Source organism: Nelumbo lutea, chromosome 3 (genome assembly GCF_056320005.1).
Source record: "Nelumbo lutea isolate HS-2025 chromosome 3, American lotus-T2T, whole genome shotgun sequence".
Lineage (NCBI taxonomy): Eukaryota > Viridiplantae > Streptophyta > Magnoliopsida > Proteales > Nelumbonaceae > Nelumbo > Nelumbo lutea.
In genome coordinates, this window is record NC_142686.1 from 106746577 (window position 1) to 106756616 (window position 10040).

General features: G+C 36.8%; 1 long non-coding RNA gene across 1 annotated transcript; it reads right to left on the reverse strand.

Annotated features, from left to right (window-relative positions):
* Positions 1 to 4135: 4135 nt before the first annotated feature.
* LOC148867424 (uncharacterized) lies at positions 4136 to 8742 on the reverse strand. Its single transcript, XR_016109459.1, has 2 exons — positions 7182 to 8742; positions 4136 to 4626 (listed from the first exon to the last, which is right to left on the reverse strand). It is a non-coding gene; the product is annotated as an uncharacterized LOC148867424 (long non-coding RNA).
* Positions 8743 to 10040: the final 1298 nt, after the last annotated feature.

A 10040-nucleotide genomic window follows, 5' to 3' on the forward strand; every position in this document is an offset into this window, starting at 1 on the left:
TTAAGTGATAAGGCTTATCCCTTATCTTAACTGTATATCAGAATCAACTTCTCATAATCCAATTAGAAGTTTCCAAATCCAAATATTTATTTGGATCTGAACTCTTTAAGTGGATAATAGTTATCCTCTTATCCTTATCTGTTAATCCATACCTAGATTCGCCCCCTTATTTAATTAATCAAATTAAGCCCAATTGGAATGAGGCATTAGGCCCATTAAGCTTTCATGCTTATTTCCCTAGTGTTGGCTAGCTTGGCTCTCTTTGTATGGCGTGGGACCCTATCATTGATTTCCACATAAGCCACAAGGGTCCATCCTAGCCTCTGTTACAAGACTTGACCGAATTCACTACTGAATACAGTGAACCCCCTGAGTCCATCAATATGGTTCTTAATGGGCCTAACTTTACACTAAATGGTTATTGGGTCCAACCATCTTATGAAAGCCTAAGGACTATGGGAAGATGTGAGATTAGCCCATCAGGTAAAAGCCCTAAATGGTATTATACTTAACATCAGCCCATAATGATTAAACACTACCCGATAAGAGATGACTTCTCCCTCGGATGTAAGGTACAGTGTTGCATTCTCTACTCACATGGATCACGAGAATTAAAACATTTTTGCAAACATTTTGTGAAACCATAATATATATGTATATCTCTATATAAATATATTTTACAAAAAACAAATATCAACAAGAATTTAGGTTTCAACCAAAGAGTGTACAATCCCCGATCATTCACTTTGTTCGACAAAGGGGCTGATCCTATCACTGTGATCACCCACTCAGGTGAATTCTCGGACTGCCCCAACATACCCAGGTTTTGACCCCCTCTAAGGATCTCACTGATTGGCATATCAAAGACAATGCAATCCAACACTTAGTGTAGTACCATAATTGAGTCTAAGGGTCAGGTGTAACTTTTCAGTTTTGCCCATCTGTCTCCAAGGTCCAAGGTATAATTGGAAAATGGTCCAGTTCAGGATTTCAAGCAAATCCACTCTACATGTGCTTTAGGTCTCACCCTGGTAGTTGAGACAAGCCATCCCAACCGATTTGGCAGCACATAGTGTCAGCCTTGGCAGGATAAACCTCCCTAGGTCTATCCAACGAATGTGAAGATTCTAAACTAACACGAGTTTCATTAGTGTCCAGTTTAAGGGTTTTACACAAAAATACACCATAATAACATGAATCAACTATGTACTTTATTCATTTACAATAAATGTCAATAAGTACATCAATTTGATTGGAGCTAAGGGCATACACTATCTAACACCCGGTCCATCCGTAATGGATTTTTATTGGATTGAGTTGAGCCAATATCTAGTCCATTGATAGAAAATACGAATATAGGTGTCAATGGACTATGTTTAGGTTATAATTAATCTAAATTAAAACAAATTTGAACATATTGAATGGTCATGACATTGAATTGGACTGGTCCAAAATGGTCCAAAACTTTCATTTAATTGGATTGGATCTGGTCCATTTGTTATGGACTCACATTGGACTGGACAGGACTGGACCAAACCCAGTCCAATTGACACCCGTAATCTCAGGCAATTAACACCATATAGTTGGGACAAGGCTATAGCAAGAATGCACAAAAGATCCACTACTAGCATGAGTTCAGATCTCTTGACCATGCTCATCCAGCCGCACAATGAGAATATCGATGACCCTAATACAATCAATGTTGCATACATGTGGCTGGGTGAGCATGGCCGCCAGATCCGAACTCTTACTAGCGCACTCCTATGACATGACACAACGCTGAAAGCTCTTATCTTCACGTGTTTTTTTTCCCTCTTAGGCTCAGTTTAGGAGTACAAATACAAATGTGTGGAGTGCAAAACCTCATATTTTGTATTATTTCGTAAGTATTTGTACTGTACATGTTTGTATTTGTACTCCTTCCAAACTAAGCCTATGGCTGCATTTGTAAATGATGCAAATAAGTGCGAATGCAAATATGTAGTGTAAAAGGGTTCATATAAATTGCAAAGTTATGTTAGTTTTGCACTGACAAATTTACCTTCTTACCAAATAGACTTTTAATTGTAATGGATGCAAACATGAATTTCAATAAAGCATATGCTTTTTTCATCAAAAGCCTACTTGAATGCAAATTTACTTCTTTTTTATTGATGTACTTTTACATCTTATTATCAATGTAAATATGCATTGGTGTATCATTTGTTAATGCATAAATGTAATGTTGCCAAACACAGGCAAAAGTGAATCAGAGTGCAAATTTACCTTGAAGCGGGATTTACACTCCATTTGCATAATTTCCAAATGCAGCCTAAGACTCAATTTAGAAAGAGTATGAATACAAATATGTACAACACAAAGGCTCAGTTTGGAAGGAGTACAAATACAAATATGGAGAGTGAAAAACCTTATATTTTTGTATGCATTTATACTCTTTCTAGAGCCTAAATTAGTGCCATTGTTTTTTTCTTAAATGAGTACTCTTCTTAAATTAGATGCCAAAAGCATGGCTTCTGAACCGTCATTGACTCGGACGGTCGGATCATTCATCCTAGGAACCATCCAGGTAATCTGTTTCGTTTTACCCAAACCCGATCCTTGGCAAAAAACCATTGAATCTGTAAATGACCCATTGACCCGGGCGGTTGAACTGTTGAACCGTTCAACTTATTTAACGATTTTTGGCCAATTTTTTATTTTAATGATTTTTTTAAATTTTAATTTTTTTTTATCAAAATAAGCCATCCATTTAGACCAAATAGTCGAACTGTCGATCCAGAAACTGGTGGCCATAACGATTCCAGTCCCGGATCGTTTTTTAAAACATTGGCCAAAAGTCCAATCATAGAACTCCAAGATTAGTCTTTTGAAATTGAAGTTGGATTAATGGGTAGGTTTGAACCTTGAACGCTATTGAGGTTAAGGCTGTCTTTGGTTTGAAAGAAAAGGCAGGACGTACCTTCTATTTCAAACCAAACACAGCCTAACTAAGTGCTTAATAATATTTGTAAAAAAGGCAGGCAACACTTCGTGAAATTAGGTCTTTGAGGTTTTGGATGGTTGGCATATGGGCTTTCTCTGTCTTGGGCTTCTTGGCAGTCATGTCATTGGTTCTGTCTGGCCCAAAAGGGTGCTGGGCTTGCCAGCTGTGTCCAATTCTCAGACTTACCACTCATCATCAGGTTTAGGTTTGGCTTGGTCTCATTATGAGCCTGAAGTGCCAACCGAATATCTTGGGGGCTGGGCTCATTGGATGTTCATCTAGGATCACATAAATTCTGTACACAATAGGCTTTGAAGTTATTGGGCAGATATAGACCCAAATGTTGAAATGTAAAAGCCCATTCTCTACTTAAATATGTATATGTGTAAGTAAACTATATGTATCCTTATATGTCCGTAGCGAACCATGGAGATCACATCTCCGCCCACAGGGGCCGCCCCACAACGCCCCACAGCACATTCCCGGCCGTGTATAGGGTGCATCTTCCAATGATAAAATCATCGAGGACTGGTACTATTATCGGGAGATATTCCCAATACACGGCGTTGATGTGCTGTGGGGCGGAGATGTGAATTCCGAACCATGGCCACCATAGTTCATGCTCAGCTCAACTGAGCTAGCTTTACTGTTGCAGATTTGTATACTTTCTGGGACACCTTATTCTACTTGTATTCATGTTGAAGATAATTTATTTTCATGCCTGTTCTCTTGATTTTTAACAGGACAAAGACTTTTGAAGAATATGGGATCTTTATTTGAAGGTGCTGTTCTTGAACCATGCCTCCTACGTATTTGGATTTTTGCAACCAACTTCTGTTATTCATATAAAGTACATATTTGAAGACCCCAGAAATTGCTAAAAGCTCAGAATTTTTATAGGCACTAAAAACGAAAGTAAAGGATAGGTTTTCTTAAACAGATATTCAACCATTCTGCAACAAGTAGTCCTGCAAGAACAGCTTTCGTTCAATGGTTCTCTTGCACAATTTCAGCTCTTTGATATCTCTCATTTTCTTTCTAATACTTTTATCTCAACATGGTATTACATAAAGCGTTAGCTTATAGTTCAATCTCATGATTGAACACCCAAGATATAAGTCAATGTAAATGGAAGCTATAGAACCACATTCATGGAAATGAAATTTCATATGAACAAAATGCAATGTAACATTAGTAAAACATGATTTGATGACACATAAGGGTTCTGATTCTTGAGCAATCCATATAAAATTACACAATCTCACTGAAACCCATCTAAATTTAAATGATCTAGGACTAACAAGCTATTGCTTCAGGACCGTTCGTCGATGTTAGTAATAAGCACAAGGAAAGGTCCAATTGTTAATTCGTCAAGAACAAAAATGGGCATCTGAAGTGAACCAAATCACGAAAAGAAATTGATAATGAAATCAAAACCCAACTCCGTAGAAGCTGACACAAAACAAGAAGCAACATTCGAATATAGTGCGATCAAACAAGCACAATCGAAAAAAAAAAAAAAGAGAAGAAGAATAGATGAGGAAATCAAAGCGAACCTGTGCAATGTTAATGATGAACTGTCGGAACCTTGGGTGCAACCCAGCCTCCTTCTTGAGCTTTATGGCCGGGATTGAGTCTGGGATCTGCAATAAAGAGAGCAGATCAACGAGAGGGGGTGTGAGAGAGAGAGTGTGTGTGAGTGAGAGGAAGAACTGAGAGAGAGAGAGATTATCGGATGTTTGACGGAGGAGCAGTGGCATCGGCGAGAGAGCTAATGGAGTAGATGAAGAACGGAGGAGAGGGATGTGTGAGACAGCCAGAGTAGAGTGAGAGTGTTTACTTCGATGATAGAACCGATGAGTTTTACATAGATAATTTTGATGTATAATTTACATCGATTATCGGTGTAAAGAGAAATGAAAGTGAAGTATTACACCAAATTTCGGTGTAAAATTATGTGCTTACCAAACATATGTAAAATCGAACCGGGGTGTAAAGTTTACCCCGGTTCGATTTTCCACCCCAAACAAATGCGGCTTTAATCTCCATCTCTACAGATATTTTGCCAAATTTTTATTAGAAAAATAAAAAATATAAACAAATAGATATTTTAAAAAATTAATTTTAAATAAAGTTACAGAAAAATCATTAATGAATCTATAAAAGGCAGCTGAGTACATGAGGTTAAAATTCATTAATCACGTGACATCTATATATCTCTGACTACATGTTAAAATAATAGAATTGCCAAGTAAAATCACCTTCCTTCTTTTTGGTTTATTTTCAAAAGCATTTATCTTTTTTTTTTTTTAGTTTTTTTGAATTTTTTAATTTTAGAATTGAACAAAACAATTCAATTGGTCATTCACCTTTAATACTTTTAACTCTCCTCGTTAACGCACCATTAACTCTCTCTATCTCTCTCCCCCTCTTTCCCATTAATTATTTTAAATTTCTCTCCTCATTAATTATGCCATTAAATCTCTCCTTTAATATCTTGTGCCACTAATTCTCTCTCCTCCCATTACTCATTGAATTGCCTAAAATTCTTTAACTATATCTATATCATTTCAGTTTAACTATAATTTTCTATACATTAGATATATTTAAATTAAATTGTAATTATTAATAAAAATAATTATATTGAAATAGAGTTATTCAATGATACATTATTAGGCTATCCCTGTCCTAGGACAAGACAAATATTATTGTGCTTGGGGTGTGGGCCGGTTGGGCCAAGCAACCCTAAAAATTATTAATACACTACAAAAATCTAGCCTAAGATATTTTATTTTTTTGGTTCATTAGGTTACACAATGGGGATATTTCATCTCCCGTAGCTCCTTTAACTTTAATATTAATATTTTTTTATTTAAAAACATTTAAAAATCCAAAAATAATACATGCATAAGTTGTACTAAATTTGGTTCAGTCTAATTACACATCCCACATTGCCTTTATAATGCAACTTGGGGCTTGGGTCAGGTTGATAATCAACCAAAATCCAATTCGAAGTCTTAAACATCGAGCTCGAGTTTAGATTAATTTAACTATGACTAAAAAAAGTTAATCTATAAATTAATTTCATTACGACTGCAACCTAATTTTATATATTTATTAATATTTAAGAAATATCTAGAAAATTAGAATTTCAGTCATTAATAAAGTAAAATAAATAAAATAAAACTCTAATGGATAATATAAAAAAAATAATTATTTTATTAAGTAATTAATTTTTGTTGAAATTATTGATATAATTAGTCCAAATTACTAAAATAATTTTGTAACAAATTACTAAAATAAAGGTTAATTATTTTAAACAACATTGTATTCCTCCGTTATAATAGTTATTTGTTTTTGTTTTTTCATTTTTCCTTAGCAAATCCTATGCATTGCATAGATCTCCACTAATTCCCAAATAAAAATATAAATAGTTTCTAATGGAAGGTCAGATAAAAGATTGCAAACTAAAACAGGTTTTGTACACCATATGGTAGGTTTTAGTAAATAATGAAATCATAGGAGATACGCTCACAACAAAAACTGTCCCAACATGATTCCAACATGATAAGTGTCCACATGAGACTGAGACCCACCATGTATGTGATATATACCCACCACGAGACTAAGACCCACCATGTATGTGATATGTGGACACAGATCATGTTGGAACGTATTGACATAGTTTTTTGTTGAGACCATATATTTGCACCATAGAGTGCGTCCCACAAACACCCCACAACACATCTACAATGTATTGGGAACATCTCTCCGTAACTAGTACGGGAGATATTCTCAATGCACGTTGACCGTGCATGTGAGCATAAGTGCAAGTGTAAAGTCTTTTTTGTTGTGAGCAAATCTGCCCTCAGCTATAGGGCGTTTAAATAAATGACCTTTTGCCTTGACTTTTGACTTTTGCATAAAAGGTGACCAAGTTTGGTAAATTGAAAAGTTTCCCTCAATTTAAAAGATGTTTCATTGTTCAATCTCTCTCTCCAAATATTTCTTTAGTCTTCCTCCACCTCTTAATTTTTTTGGGTAAATTTCTTAAATTATCCTTATGATTTAGTTAATTGATTAAATGTATCTTTACTGTTTGAAAATTGATTGATACTACCCTTACTATTTCAAACAATTGTCTAAACACTACCAGGGTTGCTAAACATACACGGAAAATGTAAAATGATTGTCTTACCCTTAAACTCAAACCCCTTTCTCTTGTGGGAGTTGTGCCCGTTGTTGCTCCTTTGCGAGCAATTGAGCGACTGTGTTGGCGGCAACAAAACCATTGCCGAAGACGCCATTGACCCTAACGGGAACTAATACATTCCCCCAAAAAATGAGTATATGGTTTGCTTCTTGTTCAAATCCTGCATAGAGATGCAGCGGTGGTGAAGTCAGACGACACTCTGGCTATTGGTGAAGTCAGATCAGGAGAACCAATCTTCGCAGCTGTTGCATCATTGCCGGTGCCTCAGTTTAAAACCTTCCTCTCGGTCTTCATTGTAATTACCAGAACCCACCACTCGAAAATCTTCACCAATGGATCTCGGATTCTCAAATGGCAAAAAGGAATGATCTTCATCATTGTCATCATCATCGGATGAAGATGAAGTCGAGACCATCGTTGTGCCGCTAAACTGGGTTGCGAATCTTGCCTGGGTCTTTGGATTGCACGTGAGGGGTGCTCTCATAGGGGAAAGCACCAATGGCAGTGGCAAAAGGTGGCAGTGGTGCTCAGTCCCAACCTTCACAAAACTTCGATGATCTGAAACCCATTTCTTCACCCTCTCCCTCTTGTTCTCTTCTTCGGTGTCACAGGGGAAAGTACCAACAACACCGGCAAATGGTGGCGATGGTGCTAAGTCCCAACCTTCACAAAACTCCGATGATCTGAAACCCAGATTAAAAATGATCTTCTTGCCTGCCACTTGAAAATCTTCATCAGTCTGACTTTGATTCTCAATGGCGAAAAGGATTGCTCTTCATCATCGTCATCACCATTGGATGAAGATGAAGTCAAGACTGGCATTGTGTTGCTGCCACTAGTGTTGTGCCGCTGAACTAGGCTTCGAATCTTGCTTGTAACAGGTTCTTTGGATTGCACATTAGGGGTGCTAGCGGTGATGCTCAGTCCCAACCTTCACAAAACTCGGGTGATATGAAACCTAGATTAGAAACAATCTTCTTGTATTGTTTAGATTTCAGATGCACATTTATCATCTTGTATTGTTCAGAAACCTAGATTGTCTGGTGAGGGAGGTTCAGTCCAAATTGCTGATGAAGAAAACGGGAGAGGTGGGGTTGAAGAAGAAGATAAAGAAGGAGAGAGAGAGATATGAGATCTTCGCCAAGCATCCATCGCCGAGAGGCCATTTATGGCCAGTGAGGTTGAAGAAGAAGATAAAGAAGAGAGGCCATCGCCGGGCGGGGATCTCACATCTCCCATCGTCCATCGCCCACCGCCGAGAGGCCATTTATGGCCGGTGTCAGAGTTGAAACCTACATTCATCCCAAGTAGAGCGTGCGACAACAATGAACACAACTCCAGTCAGATGAAGGCATTGCCGGTTAGAGGAAGGTGTTGGTGAGAGGAAGGGGATGAGGGAGGGGTAATATTAGGTTTTAAAAGAATTTTAAACGTCATTTATACAGGTTGATAGAATATTAATGGATGTTAACGATAAGGGTAGATTTAGTCAATTGTCAGAAACAGTAAGGGTAATGTTAGTCAATTTTCAAACAATAAGGATACATTTAGTTAATTAGCTAAACCATAAGGGTAGTGTAAGAAATTTATCTTTTTTTTTTTTTTTTTTCTGCCATCTCTTATTTGGCCTTTGGTTTTTGGTTTAAGAAATTTAATCAGCAGTGGAGTGCGGAGTTGACACCCAATGACATTATTGTGTGAAACAGATAGAGGTGTAAAGTGGGTCGTGGACGGTCCGCAAGCTGTTACGAGCCGTGCTGCCCTCCCCGGTGAAAAATTTGGGGGTCGGCTTAACACGGACCACGACCCAGACTCGTGTGGTGTTGCGGGCCGGGCTGGCCTATGGGCCAAGCCTTGGGCCATGTCAGGTCGTGCATCGTGCATCGGGCCAAAACTATTTATTTAAAAAAAATTGACAAAAAACTTAAAATTTTAATGTTATATGAATTTTGTATATACAATTACTTATATATACAATAATTAAATAATGTAGTAATAAAAATTAAAAAATTATTTATTTTATTAATATATTATATACTATATATTATTATATAATTATAATTTATATAATATTATATAAAATATATATAAATAATATATATGGGCGTACCAGCTCACTCGAATGTGTCGTGCTATGCTAGCCCATGAACATAAAACCCTAGGCCCAACACGGTCCGCATGATCGTGCTAGGCTTGGCCAAACCGCATGCAACACGACCCGATTTACACCTCTAGAAACGGTACTTTGAAATAGAATCCTGATAATTAATATCTAAAATTTATGCAAAGATGCAGGCCATGTATACAATGGTAGATACATTGATGAAGGCCATCTGTAACTGGAAGCTACTCGAGGATCAATTTGATAAAAGGTATCTCCGCCATCCAATAGACTAAAGGAAACCAAGGTAATACACAAGAATGTCTATAAATATGTGTTTCTTTTGACTTTTATTGTAGAACACTTCAAGAATCTAAGAAAATATCAACGAATCAATGGCAAGAATTTCTAAGTATGAAACATATCTTAAGAACAAACTGATATGGTACTGATTGCTTACATCTAAACATATTTCAAGAAGTTGGAGGCCTCACGAAAGGGCTATTAGTCGGCTGCAAAACTGATACGCTTTTAATGAAATAACGGAGCCTTTTTTTCCATCTTATAAGCTCCTCAGTTGATTGAAAATTAGATTGACCATTTCACTGAGATTGCATTCTTTTGCTCGTAAATTATTTTCTTTGAAAACATTATTCAAAAATACCCTTTGAATGCCATCTAATTCTCTTTATTGACCATCCAAACGTTGACAAAAAAACCGAGCAGTCCTAAATCCTAACTGG